General features: G+C 42.5%; 1 protein-coding gene across 5 annotated transcripts in view; it reads left to right on the top strand.

Annotated features, from left to right (window-relative positions):
* Window positions 1-2,505: 2,505 nt before the first annotated feature.
* Window positions 2,506-13,964, top strand: part of pnocb (prepronociceptin b) — a 30,319-nt gene continuing 18,860 nt past the window's right edge. The window contains exons 1-3 of one of the 5 annotated variants that reach the window (XM_072251084.1): window positions 2,506-2,843; window positions 9,166-9,391; window positions 13,543-13,695. The gene's annotated coding sequence lies outside the window, so the exon portion shown is untranslated. Of the gene's footprint in view, window positions 2,844-9,165; window positions 9,392-13,542; window positions 13,700-13,964 lie in introns of all 5 variants that reach the window. The other 4 variants (XM_072251083.1, XM_072251085.1, XM_072251082.1 and 1 more) reach the window with 4 other exon arrangements.

The following is a 13,964-nucleotide window of genomic DNA, read 5'->3' as shown; positions in this document are numbered from 1 at the left end:
TCCATCTTTCCCCTTACCTGATCTCACCTATCAATTGCCAGCTTGTTCTTCTTACCCTCCCCCCATCTTCTTATTCTTGCTGCTTCCCCCTTCCTTTTCAGTCCTGATGAGGGTCTCAGCCCAGAACATTATTTCCCTGCTGCCTGGCCTGCTGAGTTATTCCAACATTTTGTGTGTTGCTCTGGATTTCCAGCATCTGCAGAATCTCTTGTGTTTAAAATGAATTATTGTTGTTGAACATTTCTTGGAAAAAGACAGGATGACTTCACATGCCCTGATGAAGGGTCTTAGCCCAAAATGTCAACTGTTCATTTCTCTCCATAGATGCTGCCTGACTTGCTGAGTTCCTCCAACATTTTGTGTGCATTGCTCAAGATTTTACAATTTTTTACAGATGAACCATGGAGAGCATTCTGACTGGTTATATCACTGTCTGGTATGGAGGGGCCACTGCACAGAATCAGAAAAAAACTGCTGAAAGTTGTAAACTCAGCCAGCGCCATCATGGATACTAGCTTCCCCAGCACTGAGGATACCTTCAAAAGGCAATGCCTTAAAAAGGCAGCATCCATCCTTAAGGACCCCTATCACCCAGGACATGCCCTCTTCTCATTACTACCCTCAAGGATGAAGTACAGGAGCCTGAAGATACACACTCAACATTTCAGGAACAGCCTCTTCCCCTCCACCATCAGATTTCTGCATGGACAATGGACCATGGACACTACCTCACTACTTTTTTCACCCTTTTGCACTACTTATTCAATTTATTTTTATATATTCTTATTGTAATTTATAGTTCTTTAAAGTTTTAATGTATTGCACATACCAATCCTCATAGAGGGATCAGAAGTGGAGAGAGTGAGCAGTTTCAAGTTCCTGGGTGTCAAGATCTCTGAGGATCTAACCTGGTCCCAACATATCAATGTAGTTATATAGAAGGCAATCAGCGACTATACTTAATTTGGAGTTTGAAAAGATTTGGCATGTCAACAAATACATTCAAAAACTTCTATAGATGTACTGTGGAGAGCGTTCTGACAGGCTGTATCACTGTCTGGTATGGAGGGGCTGCTGCACAGGACCGAAAAATGCTGCAGAGGGTTGTAAATCTAGTCAGCTCCATCTTGGGCACTAGCCTACAAAGTACCCAGGACATCTTCGGGGAGCGGTGTCTCAGAAAGGCAGCGTCCATTATTAAGGACCTCCAGCACCCAGGGCATGCCCTTTTCTCACTGTTTCCATCAAGGAGCAGGCACAGAAGCCTGAAGGCACACACTCAGCGATTCAGGAACAGCTATCTGATAAACCCCTAATCTCTACCGTTTAGCAATACTATGATCACTCAGAATACTTTTCAATAAATTGTACATTTTTGTTCAATTGTGTTTTCTTGTAAGAATTGTGTATAACATAGATCAGTGCGGCACAGTACAGGCCTTTCAACCCACAATGTTATAACCTACTCCAAGATCAATCTAACCCTTCCCTCCCACATATCTGTCCATCATCCAAGCACCTTTTCTACAGCTTCTTAAATGTCCCTAATGTATCTACCTCCTCCACCACCCTTGGTACCAACCTATCTGTGTAAAAAAGATTACCTCCGACATACCCCTCTCCTTTGCTCCGATCACCTTAAAATTATGCTCTCTCTTATTAGCCATTTCCGCCCTGAAAAAATGTCTCTATTTGTCTACTCGATCTGTGCCTCTTATCATTTTGTACAGCTCTGTCACCCCACCTCCCATCCTCCTTTGCTCCAAAGTGAAAAGCCCTTGCTCGCTCAACCTATCCTCATAAGGCATACTTTCTAATCCAGACACCATCCTGGTAAATCTCCTCTGCACCCTCTCTAAAGCTTCCACACCCTTCCTATAATGATGTGATCAGAACTGAACACAATATTCTCAGTGTGGTCTAACAAAATAAAGGTTTGATTTCCTTGTGAATGTTACTTATCTGATGTTCTAACCCTGTGATGAGGCCCGCAAGTAAGTTTTTCATAGCACCTCTCCCTCCATACGCGTAATTGTGCAGATGAAATGAACTCCGTTTTGACTTTGACATCGGTATCTGGTGTTTGGGTTGTACTAGATCGATCCACTCTAACTTAATCTAATCATCCAGACCATGTCCCTGAGTTATTATTTACCAGGTTCAGTTCCTGAGTAATACTGTACCTTCATATTACATCACATGTCAGTCGTTTGCCTTTTGTGTGACTCGGCGTTTAATGACTGAGTGATAGAGTAAGTGTCGGGGGCAAGCGAGTGACGTGTAAGTGAATATTGGGGGCTAGAAACTGAGTGATGTTTTGGGGAGCGAATGGGTGCTAGGGGCTGGTGTGTGAGTGACGCGGGAGGGAGAGAGTGAATGAGGCAGCGAATGAGCGACGTGTGAGTGACCTAGAGACTCCCCGGGGTCAGTAACCGAGTACAGTACCTCTCACTCGACACGACCGTGTGCTTGAGTGATGTGCCGCTGACTAAACAAACTCAAGGGTCATAAAGCGAGTGACTCTCAGAGGTCGGAGACACAGTGAGTCAGGGACTAGTGACTGAGTAATGTTGTGATTTTGAATGAATGGGGTGAGGGGTTCCAGGAAGCTATTAAAATGCGGCTGTTCCTGGAAAGTACGCACTCTGCCCGCTGACTGATCTGTCTGTGCAGTCAGGGTATATCAGGAGGGAGTGAGGTACACGGGCAGTGCTAAACCACACAACCTGATTCTGGATTGAAGCGACGAAGCAACTTTGTTGTGTGTTTGTGCGCGCGTATGTATGTGTGTGTGTGAGGGTGAGAAGCGGAGCTTGAAGTACCCGGTCCGCCGACACTTTCAGGTAAGCGACTTGCTCTCAGTTCTCCGTCTACCGCCGGGTCCTGTTCGCTTTAACAACAGTTGCTCGCTCTATTCCTCGTCCTTTATCTCCCGGGCTCGTTCGAACTTCTCCCTGCGAACGCTCGTCGCTGCCCCTCTCTCTCCACCCTCATTTCACTATTCGCTATTTATCCTCATTTCACTATTCACTATTCGCTATTCACCCTCATTTCACTATTCACTATTTCCTCATTCGCTATTCTATTTATTTTATCCTTATTTCCCCTTTGCCGGTCCCTAACTTCACCGGTATCTTCATTCTAAAACATTTTGTCTCCCATAAATTCCCACCATCGCTTGTGCTAGCCGCTCTCCGTTTTAAGTTCTCGGTGTTTCCCCCCACTTTTATCCCCGTTCATTTCCCGGTTGTCGATCGCTTGGACTCCCTGGTTGTTTGTCCAGGTGCCATTTCTCGCCGGAAGCCACTTTCCAAGTCACTGGACAGGGCCACCAGGAGAAAGTGGGGGGTGTGGGAGCAGACAGATGAGACGGTGAGGTCCAGGTCTGTGGATTTCGGGGACGAGTAAACAGGGCTGGGCGTCAAGGAGAGAGCGGGATGGAAGAAGGGTGCTTAAGGGACGGAGATGGGCCTGTCTCAAAGGGTGGCGGGGTCTATCACAGAGTCCCTCGGAACGGTGGGATCTAGGAATGTTCACTGTCCCGCTGTAGAAGATAGAATATTCAGTCCACGATGTTGTGCTGACATTTTAACCTACACCAAGACCAATCTAACGCTTCCTTCTCACATTTCGCTCTATTTTCCTTTCATCCATCTGCCTAGCTAAGTGTCTATTAAATGTTCCTAATGTATCTGCCTCTACCACCAACCTCTGGCAGCATGTTCCACGCACTCAGCATACTCCGTGTAAAACAACTATCTCTGACATCCGCCCTATACTTTCCTCCAATTACCTTAAAAGTATGCCTTTTCCACCCTGGGAAAAAGTCCCTGGTTCTCCACTCGATCCATGTCTCTTATCATCTCGTACAGACACCTCTGCCAAGTCACCTCTCCTCCTCTGTTCCAAAGAGAAAAGTTCAACCTATCCCCTTAAGACACGCTCTCTCATCTAGTCACTACAGACGATAGTGCTAAAGACAGCAATGCAGAAGTTAGCCTGGCCTGTACCTATCGTTGTGTGGACACCGTGGATCCAACTGTTGCACCCAGTCCTCTGACAGCACACGGGGAGTACAAGACGCCCGGAGTGCACACGAATAACCTCCTCTTGAGGGGCAAACGCGGGCAGTCCGCGAGGCAAGGGAAGACGGGGACTTAGAGAGAAAGCTCTAAAAGAAAAAAAGATAAAACGAAAAATGGAAATCAAATAACAGAACGAAATGCAAAAGAAGGGCGGGAATTGCTTGAAATTTGCTTTCATAAGCTGTAATGAACTTAAACTCAATTAGATTTCACGTTCGTTAATACATTGACGTTTTTCACACAAAAGAGTTGTGAAAATTCTGAAATTATTGGTCCCGCCAGGCTGTGGAAGCAGGACATTAATCGATGCATGCAAGGTTCGAGCTGATAAATATTTTTATAAGGGAATATTGGTTGGCACAATTGGGATCCTGTGATAAAGGAATGATCTTAATAGAGGATGGAAATGCAGTAGAGAAGGGAAGGAGAGAGAAAGAATTTGAATTGGCTTTATTTCTTACATCCTTCACATGCATGAGGAGTAAAAATCTTTATGTTACCTCTCCGTCTAAATGTGCAATGTGCAGTCATTGTAATTTATAATAATTTATAATTCAGATTGGGACTAGCAGGGAGAATACAGTAGTGTGATCAGCTGGGGCGAAGGGCTGTATTATGATGGAAGGATCTATTACTCTATGAATGCTGGAAGGGTTGTTTTACTCTATGACTCTAATGTAGTATCAGGGACAAAGTATTGTTTCTTTGTGTGGCCCTCCCTCCTGCAATTACCACGATGTGGTGTGTTTGAACTTGTTGATGGATAATTTGCTCAGAGGATACATACATTGACAACATTATTATTAGCATTATTAATGATACTGGGAACTTAAAAGGATTTATGTTTGAAAACATAAATAAGGGCAGCATTCCCTTGAACTTGAATAGGTTAGATTTATGCAGTTGAGTTAAGTCGCAACAAGATTCAGAGACACGAGAGACTGCAAGTGCTGGAATCTGGTGCAGAGACAATCTGCTGGAAACATTTAGTGGGTCAGGCAGCAGCAGTGGAGGGAAATGGACTGATAATGTTCACTTCACTGATAGAACATAGGGCATTACAGCACAGTACAAGCCCTTCGGCCCATAATCTTGTGCTAACCTTTTAACCTACTCTAAGATCAATTTAGCTCTTCCCTCCAATATAGTCCTTCATTTTTCTGTCAACCATGTGTCTATCTAAGAGTTTCTTAAAAGCCTCTAATGCATCTACCTCTACCATCACCTCTGGCAGGGTGTCCCATGCACCCACCACTCTGTCAAATCTTACCTCTGACGTTCCCCCCGTACTTTTCCAGTCATCTTAAAATGATGCACCCTCATCTTAGCCATTTCCGCCCTGGGGAAAAAAAGTCTCTGGTTGTCCATTTCATCTATCCCTCTTATAAACTTAGTTATTTAAATCACAAAAAAAAGATTGAGACACAAGAAAGTGCAGATGATGGAATCCCAAGCAAAAAAAAAACAAGCTTCTGGAGGAACTCAACAGGTCAGGCAGCATCTGTGGAGGGAAATGGACAGTTGACTCATTGAGTTCCTCCAGCAATTTGCTCTAAGAAAAAATTCATTTGGGTAGATTTAGAGACACAATTTCATTTAGCACAGCAATTGAAACAAGGGAACATAATCTTAACATTAGAACCAAGCTATTCAGGAGTGGATGAGGATGGGCTTTTCTCACAACATCTCAGCATGGCCCCTGCACTTTAGTTGTCTACCTGCACCGCATTTGCTCCATAGCTGCTACATTATATTCTGTTTTCCTTTTACAACCCCAAAATACTTGCACATGACACTATTTGCCTGGATGACATGCAAATACAAGCTTTTCAATATATCTTGGTACACATGGCAATAATAATGACCTAATACCTTGTTAAACATTGGTCAGACATTTTTCAAAGGGTCCTGAAATTTTGGAATTTCCTTTCCCACAAGATTCCCAATGTAGGTTATCGATTAGTACTTTACAGGGTCAGATAGATTATTTTTAAGTAAAGGTCTAGCAAAATGTGGAGTCAAGGCAGATAGCTGGAAGTAAGGATGAACAATAGCCAGTGATAATCACTCAGTGGCCACTTTATTAGATGCACCTGTACACCTGTTCGATAATGCAGATATCTAATCACCCAATCATGTGGCAGCAACTCAATGCATAAAACATGTTGGTATGGTCAAGAGATTCAATTGTTGTTTAAACTAAATATCAGAATGGGGAAGAGATGTGATTGACATGACTTTGACCATGGAATGATTGTTGGTGCCAGACAGGGTGGTTTGAGTATCTCAGAAACTGCTGATCTCCTGGGATTTTCATGCACAACAGTCTCTAGTGTTGACAGAGAATGGTACGAGAAACAAGAAAAAATATCCAGTGAGCAGCAGTTCTGTGAGCAAAAACACCTTGTTAATGAGAGAGGTCAGATGAGAAAGGCCAGACTGGTTCAAGCTGACAGGAAGATGACAGTAACTCAAAGAACCACACGTAACAACAGTGGTGTGCAGAATGCAGAACATCTCTGAATACACAACATGTTGAACTTTGAAGTGGATGGGCTACAGCAGCTGAAGACCATGAACATGCATTCAGTGGCCACTTTATTAGTTACAGGGGGTATCTAATAAAGTGTCCACTGAATGTATAATAAAGACTTATAGAATAAAGAGTGCTATAATCCTTTATCTAACTCTAGGCCCCTCTAAGCAGTTTATAGTTTGTGCATTAAATTTCTATCTTCTTGTAATGTGCGGCAGCCAATTTGCACCACTTCATACTTCCATATACAGTAATGTGCTTTTAGTGGTGGCGATTGAGGGAAACTATTGACTGAGATGTTAGAGATCATTTGCCTGCATTGCCTCCACCACACCACAGAAACTGGCCCTTCAGCCCCTCCAATCATACTGACTTGATCTGCCTGGTCTCATCTACCTGCACCCGGACCATATTACAAACGCAAATGTTAACACAAATGATGCATTTCAATGTACGTTTTGATGTAGGTGTGATAAGTAAGTGAATCTTGAGATCTGAATCTGAATCTGAAGCAAACCCCTCTTATCCTTTCTGATGTAATGATGTACAGTTGAGTAAAGTTAAGGAAAATGCTTTGATATTATTGTACCTGCATCAGCCACTTCCTCTGGCAGCTCGTGCATTGTGATGCACACAAAATGCTGGAGGGACTCAGCAAGTCAGGCAGCACCTTCGGAGAAGAATAGAGTTGACCTTGTGCCAGCAGAGTCGACCTTGTGCCAGCAGAGTCGACCTTGTGCCAGCAGAGTCGACCTTGTGCCAAGACCCTTCATCAGAATTGGAAAGGAAGGGGGCAGAAGCCAGAATAAGGTGGTGGGGTGGAGGGGAAGGAGCACAAGCTGGCAGGTGATAGGTGAAGCTAGGTGAGATTGGGGAAGGTAGTTAGGTGGGTGGGGGAAGAGGGAATGAATTGAGAAGATAGGAGATGCAGCATAAAAAAGCACAATAAACATAAAGGACACGATTGAAAACATAATAAATATAAATTCATAGGATTAGCTTATATACACAGATTGATTGCATGTACCTAAAGTGAAACTAGGTACAGGAGTATCTGTACATAAGGTGACTCTGACAGAAAATTATAAAGTAGTGGTGGTGTGGGTTGGTGGGTGGAGGTGTTAACCAGCTTCGGGGGGAAGTAACTGTTTTGAGTCCGATGGTCGTGGTGTGGATGCTGCGCAGCCTCTTCCCTGATGCAAGTGGACAAACAGTCCATGAGCAGAGCAGGAGGTATCCTTCAGGAATCCCAAGTTTGATAAGAACTCATCAGTGACAGTGGCTGGGGAACAAGGGAAGGCAAGCTCCCAAAAAAAGAGTCTATTTTCACAAGTGAATCTAGTGCCACATGCAAACAGATGGTACTCCATGAATGGAGATTAAATTATTAATATTGCCGCAGAAGTACTTGGATAACCACCCACTTGCAAACTAATAACAATTTAAAAGAGTGTGGACTACTGAAAATAGCCTCTTGCTCCATTGATTTGGATTTCTGCCAGCAGTCTTATTGGAAATGCCTTTCAAGACTAGAAGTCCATTTCTTTTATGCAAGGGCTGCAACTTCTGCATTTATTGTTAATGTATGGCAAGCACTTCACAGCATTCACATTTCGAGGGAGTACTGGAAACACTGAGGAAAATGCTTACTTTAGAACAAACAGGAAGCTTAGCATTGTCTCTAACCCAGAATCAGAATCAGGTTTATTATCACTGACATACCTTGTGAAATTTATTGTTTTGTGCCCCTTATATGAGAAGTGATGTGCTGGCATTGAAGAGGGCCCAGAGGAAGTTTACAGGAATGATTCAGGTTAATGCCTGTGGAGCGCTTGATGGCTCTGGGCCTGTACTCACTGGAGATTAAAAGGATGAGGAGGGGATTTCATTAAAACCTAATGAACATTGAAAGGCCTAGACAGAGTTGATGTCGAGGGGATGTTTCCAATAATGGGGGAGTCTAGGTCCAGGGAGTACGGTCTCAGAATACAATGACATCCCTTTAGAACAGAGATAAGTAGGAATTTCTTTAGGCAGAAGGTAGTGAACCTGTGGAATTCATTGCCACAGACAACTGTGGAGGCCAAGTCAATAGGTATGTTTATAGGAAGTCAATATGTTCTTGATTAGTAAGGGCACTAAAAGGTTATGCGGAGATGGCAGGAGAATAGGGGTGAGGGGGAAAATAGATCAGCAATGATCAAAAGGCAAAGCAGACTCGATGGGCAGAATGGCCTAATTCTACTCCTATATCTTATGGTTTTAATGGTTTAGACCATAAGACCATTAGACATAGGAGCAGAATTAGGCCATTCAGCCCATTGACTCTGCTCTGCCATTCTATCATGGCTGATCCCAGATCCCACTCAACTGTTTTGTGGCAGCAGTACTGTGCAATGCATAATATACATTATACATTATAGTGAGAAATATGTAAAGAAGTAGTGCAAAAAGAGAGCAAAGAAGTGAGGGGTTCATAGTCCATTCAGAAATCTGATGGTGAGGGAAGAATCTGTTCCTAAAGCATTGATTGTGTCTCTTCAGGCTCCTGCACCTCCTCCCTGATGGTAGTAATGAGAAGAGGGCATGTCCTGGGTGGTGAGAGTCCTCAATGATGAATGAAATGAAATAAGCAACAATCAACGCCCTCTAATTTTTTTAACAGCTGCGTGGATCAACCATTGCTCTGAGCAGAACATTTTTACATGGCTTGAAAACTGCATGCAACTTTCAATGACCTTTTTTGGTAGACAGCGTTGGCGTTCAGTAGGTCAGTAGTTTATTAACAAGGAACTACTGGCTTCCATTCTGTGTTTATTGTTACAATTTGTAACGGTATTTTAATTTGAAACACTGACAATTTAAATACATTGAAACTCTAAAATGTTTCAAAGTAAAGATTGCGGCACACTTGTTATTTAAAAAATTTATGGATTATATTCATGAACACGTTATTAATTACAGGATATTCCACAATTATATTAACACAGATTTCAAAATTATATTAACATACTATAAAAGAAAATTCCATTTGCGTGGTAACAACGGTTATGTCTGTGGGAGCATTTCAGTTACCGTGCGGCTGCACACTCATGTAGCTTAGAAGGAACAGTGGCAACAATTCACAGGAGCCTTAAGTAGCAAATGCTACAATGGAGAAATCTATTTGGTTGAGTTAGAGGTTGCTAAGAGTGCAAAATCTTTGACTACATCCTCAAATATCATGTACTCTTGAAGGACAGAGCTCCTACAATGAAGTACTATATTAGAACCTCATTCATTGGGACTTATTTTCTGAAACACAAGAGGATTAGGTATAGCATCATTTCTATTTGGTGTATCATATCGTTTCCTTATCCATCTCATTTTCTAGTAACTAATGAGGCATAGCAAAGATCGAATGTGAGATTCAAAGAAATGCAAAGTTATATAGCACAGAAATAGTTCCTTTGAGCAATTACATCCATGCCAAATGTTTTTGCCCATCTCCACTAATCCTATTGCCTGCATAAGGTCTGTGCTCCCCTCTGCCTTGTCTTTTTAATGCCTGTCTAAATGTCTCTTAAACAGAGTGATTGCATGTGATTCCACCACCCCCTCTGGCAGCAGGTCCTGGATATCAACTATTTCTGTGTTGGGGCAGCACGATAGTGTTGCAGTTAGTACAAAGCCTTACAGTGACAGTGACTCAGATTCATTACCCGTTGGTATCATTAAGGAGGTTGTACGTTTTCCCTGTGATTGCATGTGTTTTCTCCGGGTGCTCGCGCTTCCTTCCACATCCCAAAGACAAGGGGCCTGTTACAGAGCTATATCTCTGCAAAAAATTAAATCACCTCAAACCCCCTTTAAAACTCCTTCTTCTCACCCTTAAACCCATATTCTCTTGTTTTGATAACTATACCAATGGAAAAGAAGATTCTTTCCACCATATCTATGACTCTTATAATTTTATACACATCTATCATGTGCCCTCTCAGCCTCCTTCATAACAGGGAAACCAAATGCAGCCTATCCAATCTCTCCCCATTAGTAATGTCTTCCAATTCAGGCAAGGTTTTGATGAATCACAGATTCAGATTCAGATTCAGATTTATTTATCATATGCACATCGAAATGTGTCATGTTGCAGTAACAACCAACACACCCAAGGATCTGCTGGGGGCAGCCCACAAGTGATGCCACGCATTCCGGCACCAACATAGCATGTCCATGACGTTCGGCAGAACGACACAAACAGCAACGACAAAAATCAAACAGGACAATGGCAGCCCAAACTCTTTCCCACACACACACACACACAGGCCTCCAACCCCAGGACACCATGTTCTTCCTATTCATTGATTGGGTGTCCATCATACCCAGCAATGACAGAGAAACCTGTGTGGGAGACTTGTTAAAGTGGAGAGGCCTTTGCACTAGGGTAATTCCACTCCCTGGTCCTCAGATTTCCAGGTCCAGTGGTACGAGTTGTAGTCACAACTTGGTTGCAAAGGATGACCCTGACTACTTCTGTGCCCTGTTATGCCATTCATCCACCACACACTCACCACTCTCTGTATAAAAAACTTACCTCTGGCATCCTCCATATACTTTCTGAAAATCACCTTAAAATTATGCCCCCTTTTATTAGCTATTACCACCCTGGGGAAAAGTCTCTGACTATCCACTTGATTTATGCCTCTTATCACCTTCAAGTTTCAGTCTTGAACCTTGGCCATAAAAACCTAAGCTAATGCACTAATACTGTATTGTAAGGGCCCTGCACTGTGTCAGATAGCGTCTTTGAAATGAAAAATTAAACTACAGCCTTGTCTGTTCTCTCAGGAGCTTTTAAATATCTCATGGTACCATTTCCAAAAAGCACTGTAGATCTGTAATACCATCTATCTAACCATAATTACATGCTCCTCTTTGTGGGAGCTTATTATGGACAAATCACCTGCCTGTACAACAGTGTTCACACTTAAAAGTGCATAATTGGTAATAAGCACATTTGGATGCCATGAAAAATGTTTTAGAAAGGCTGTGATGGATATTCACTTTTCATGGCCCTACAGTCTGATTGCTAAACTCAGCTTTCCAGCACATCAGCAATATCTTTCCAAAGGCTTGTTGGTGATACACTTAAATTTTTAACAAATATTCTTTGCTCAGTTTTTTTTGTTCTAAACGAAAACCAGTCTCCAGTTCTTAATGTAAATAGCAAGCAGTTATCAGTTTGGGGATGGGAACACAGATTTGAAAACAGTGTTACAGAATACGGGCTGCTAGCCCACAGCCGTGAGGGGTCTGCTTTGCAAAGGGAAGTGACCAATTGTAAATTTCTTGTCTGCATTAGCCAAACGTAAGACAATGGGGGGGAGGGTGCTATTTCTTTTAGCACATCAAACATGGTTACAAATTGGGATGTTTGTGTACTTTTATTATTCTATATCTGATTCCACCACAGAAAGTAAAGTGACTTATTTGGACTAAATCAGCTTCACTTATAGTACACTAAATTAGTTTTCAAATCAATTTGCATCAGTTCAAAAAATTCAAATGTTTATTTGTTTAACATTGATATTTTAGCTACCAGATGGTTAGTGTTTATACATTTATCTCTGAGAATGAGCTATGAGAATCTTGTGATTTGATTTACTTTATGTATTTCATTTGTAGAAAACAGAACCTTTATTGTTTCAATCACTCCCTCAGCCTTAAATGCTTATTGTTTTATTCATCATATGTCTATATATTTGTTTCATAAGGTCTGAATTCTAACTATTAGATATGTTTTAACTCCAAGGAGATCAGCAATTTGTTTATTTTAGATTTAGACCATAAGAAAAAGCAGCAGAATTAGGCCCTTCAAGTCTGCTCCACCATTCCATCATGGCTGAGTTAGTATCTCTCTCAACCCCACACTCCTGCCTTCTCCCGTAACATTTGATGCCCCGATTAATCAAGAATTTTTTAACCCCTGCCTTAAATATGCCCAATAAACTGGCCTGCGCAGCTGTCTGTGGCAATAAGTTCCACAGATTCAAGACCCTCTGGCTGAAGAAACTTCTTTTCATCTCTGTTCTAAATGAACATCCCTCAATTCTGAGGCTGCACCCTTTAGTTCTGGACTTTTCCACTACAGGATACGTCCTCTCCACATCCATTCTATCTAGGCCTTTCAACATTTGACAGGTTTCAATGAGATACCTCTCATTCTTCTAAACTCCAGTGAGTACAGGCCCAAAGTCATCAAACACTCCTATGTTAACCCTTTCATTTTTGGGATCATTTTCGTGAACCTCCTCTGGATTTTCTCCAATGCCAGCATATCTTTTAGATATGGGGCTCAAAACTGTTCACAATACTCCAGGTGCAGTCTGACCAATGTCTTATAAAGCCTCAGTATTACTTCCTCACTTTCGTAATTTAGTCTTCTTGAAATGAATGCTAACACTGCATTTGCCTTCCTTACCACCAACTCAACCTGCAAGTTAACCTTTAGGGAATCCTGTAGGAGGACTTACAAATCCTATTGCACCATTGATTTTTGAATTTTCTCCCTATTTGGAAACTAGTCCATGCTTTTATTCCTTCTGCCAAAATGGATGACCTAAGGACCTTCTGAAAAATCCAAGTACACAACATCAGCTGGTTCTCCTTTGGATTTTCAGAAGGCGAGTAATAAGGTGCCACACATGATGCTGCTTAACAAGATAAAATCCTATGGCATTACAGGTGTAATGCTCAGTTATATTATCTCGTATATGCCTAGGGGAAATCCCACCCAGCACCTGCCTCAACACTTCCCACGGAGTTGGTTGCCACCCGAATCAATCCCAAACATCAATCATCAGCCAGCACACCCAGTACGTTTTACCAAGTACACTTTATAGATATTACTAATTCTATGACATTAATATAAATTCGATACAGAAAAGGAAGTAATGAAGAAAAAAGGCGCCAAGACTTATCAAAGTCCAAGTTCTTCGCGTGCAACCGTTGGAGCTCAATCGAATCCGGACGACCACACGAATCCTGTCGACTCACGGCTCGGGACCACCCAAAGTGATCGACCGGAGCCTTTCCGCAAGTCCGCCGTCCTCCCCGTCTCTCCTCTGACTCCCCGTCTCTCCTCCGACTCCCCGTCTCTCCACCGTCCTCCTCGTCTCTCCTCCAACTCCCCGTCTCTCCACCGTCCTCCTCGTCTCTCCTCCAACTCCCCGCCAAAACCCCGTCCCCAGTCATATGATATAGCATTATCATCCGAAAACAAAACAATACATGAACACCCATTGGTTAATAGCACCCTGCTATCTGTATTAACCCAAGCAAATGTCCAGCTAGAGACTTTCTCA

This window comes from Mobula birostris, chromosome 2, assembly GCF_030028105.1.
Source record: "Mobula birostris isolate sMobBir1 chromosome 2, sMobBir1.hap1, whole genome shotgun sequence".
Taxonomy (NCBI): Eukaryota; Metazoa; Chordata; class Chondrichthyes; order Myliobatiformes; family Myliobatidae; genus Mobula; species Mobula birostris.
Note: the sequence above shows the minus strand (reverse complement) of the source record. Positions and strands in the feature narration are given on the sequence as shown.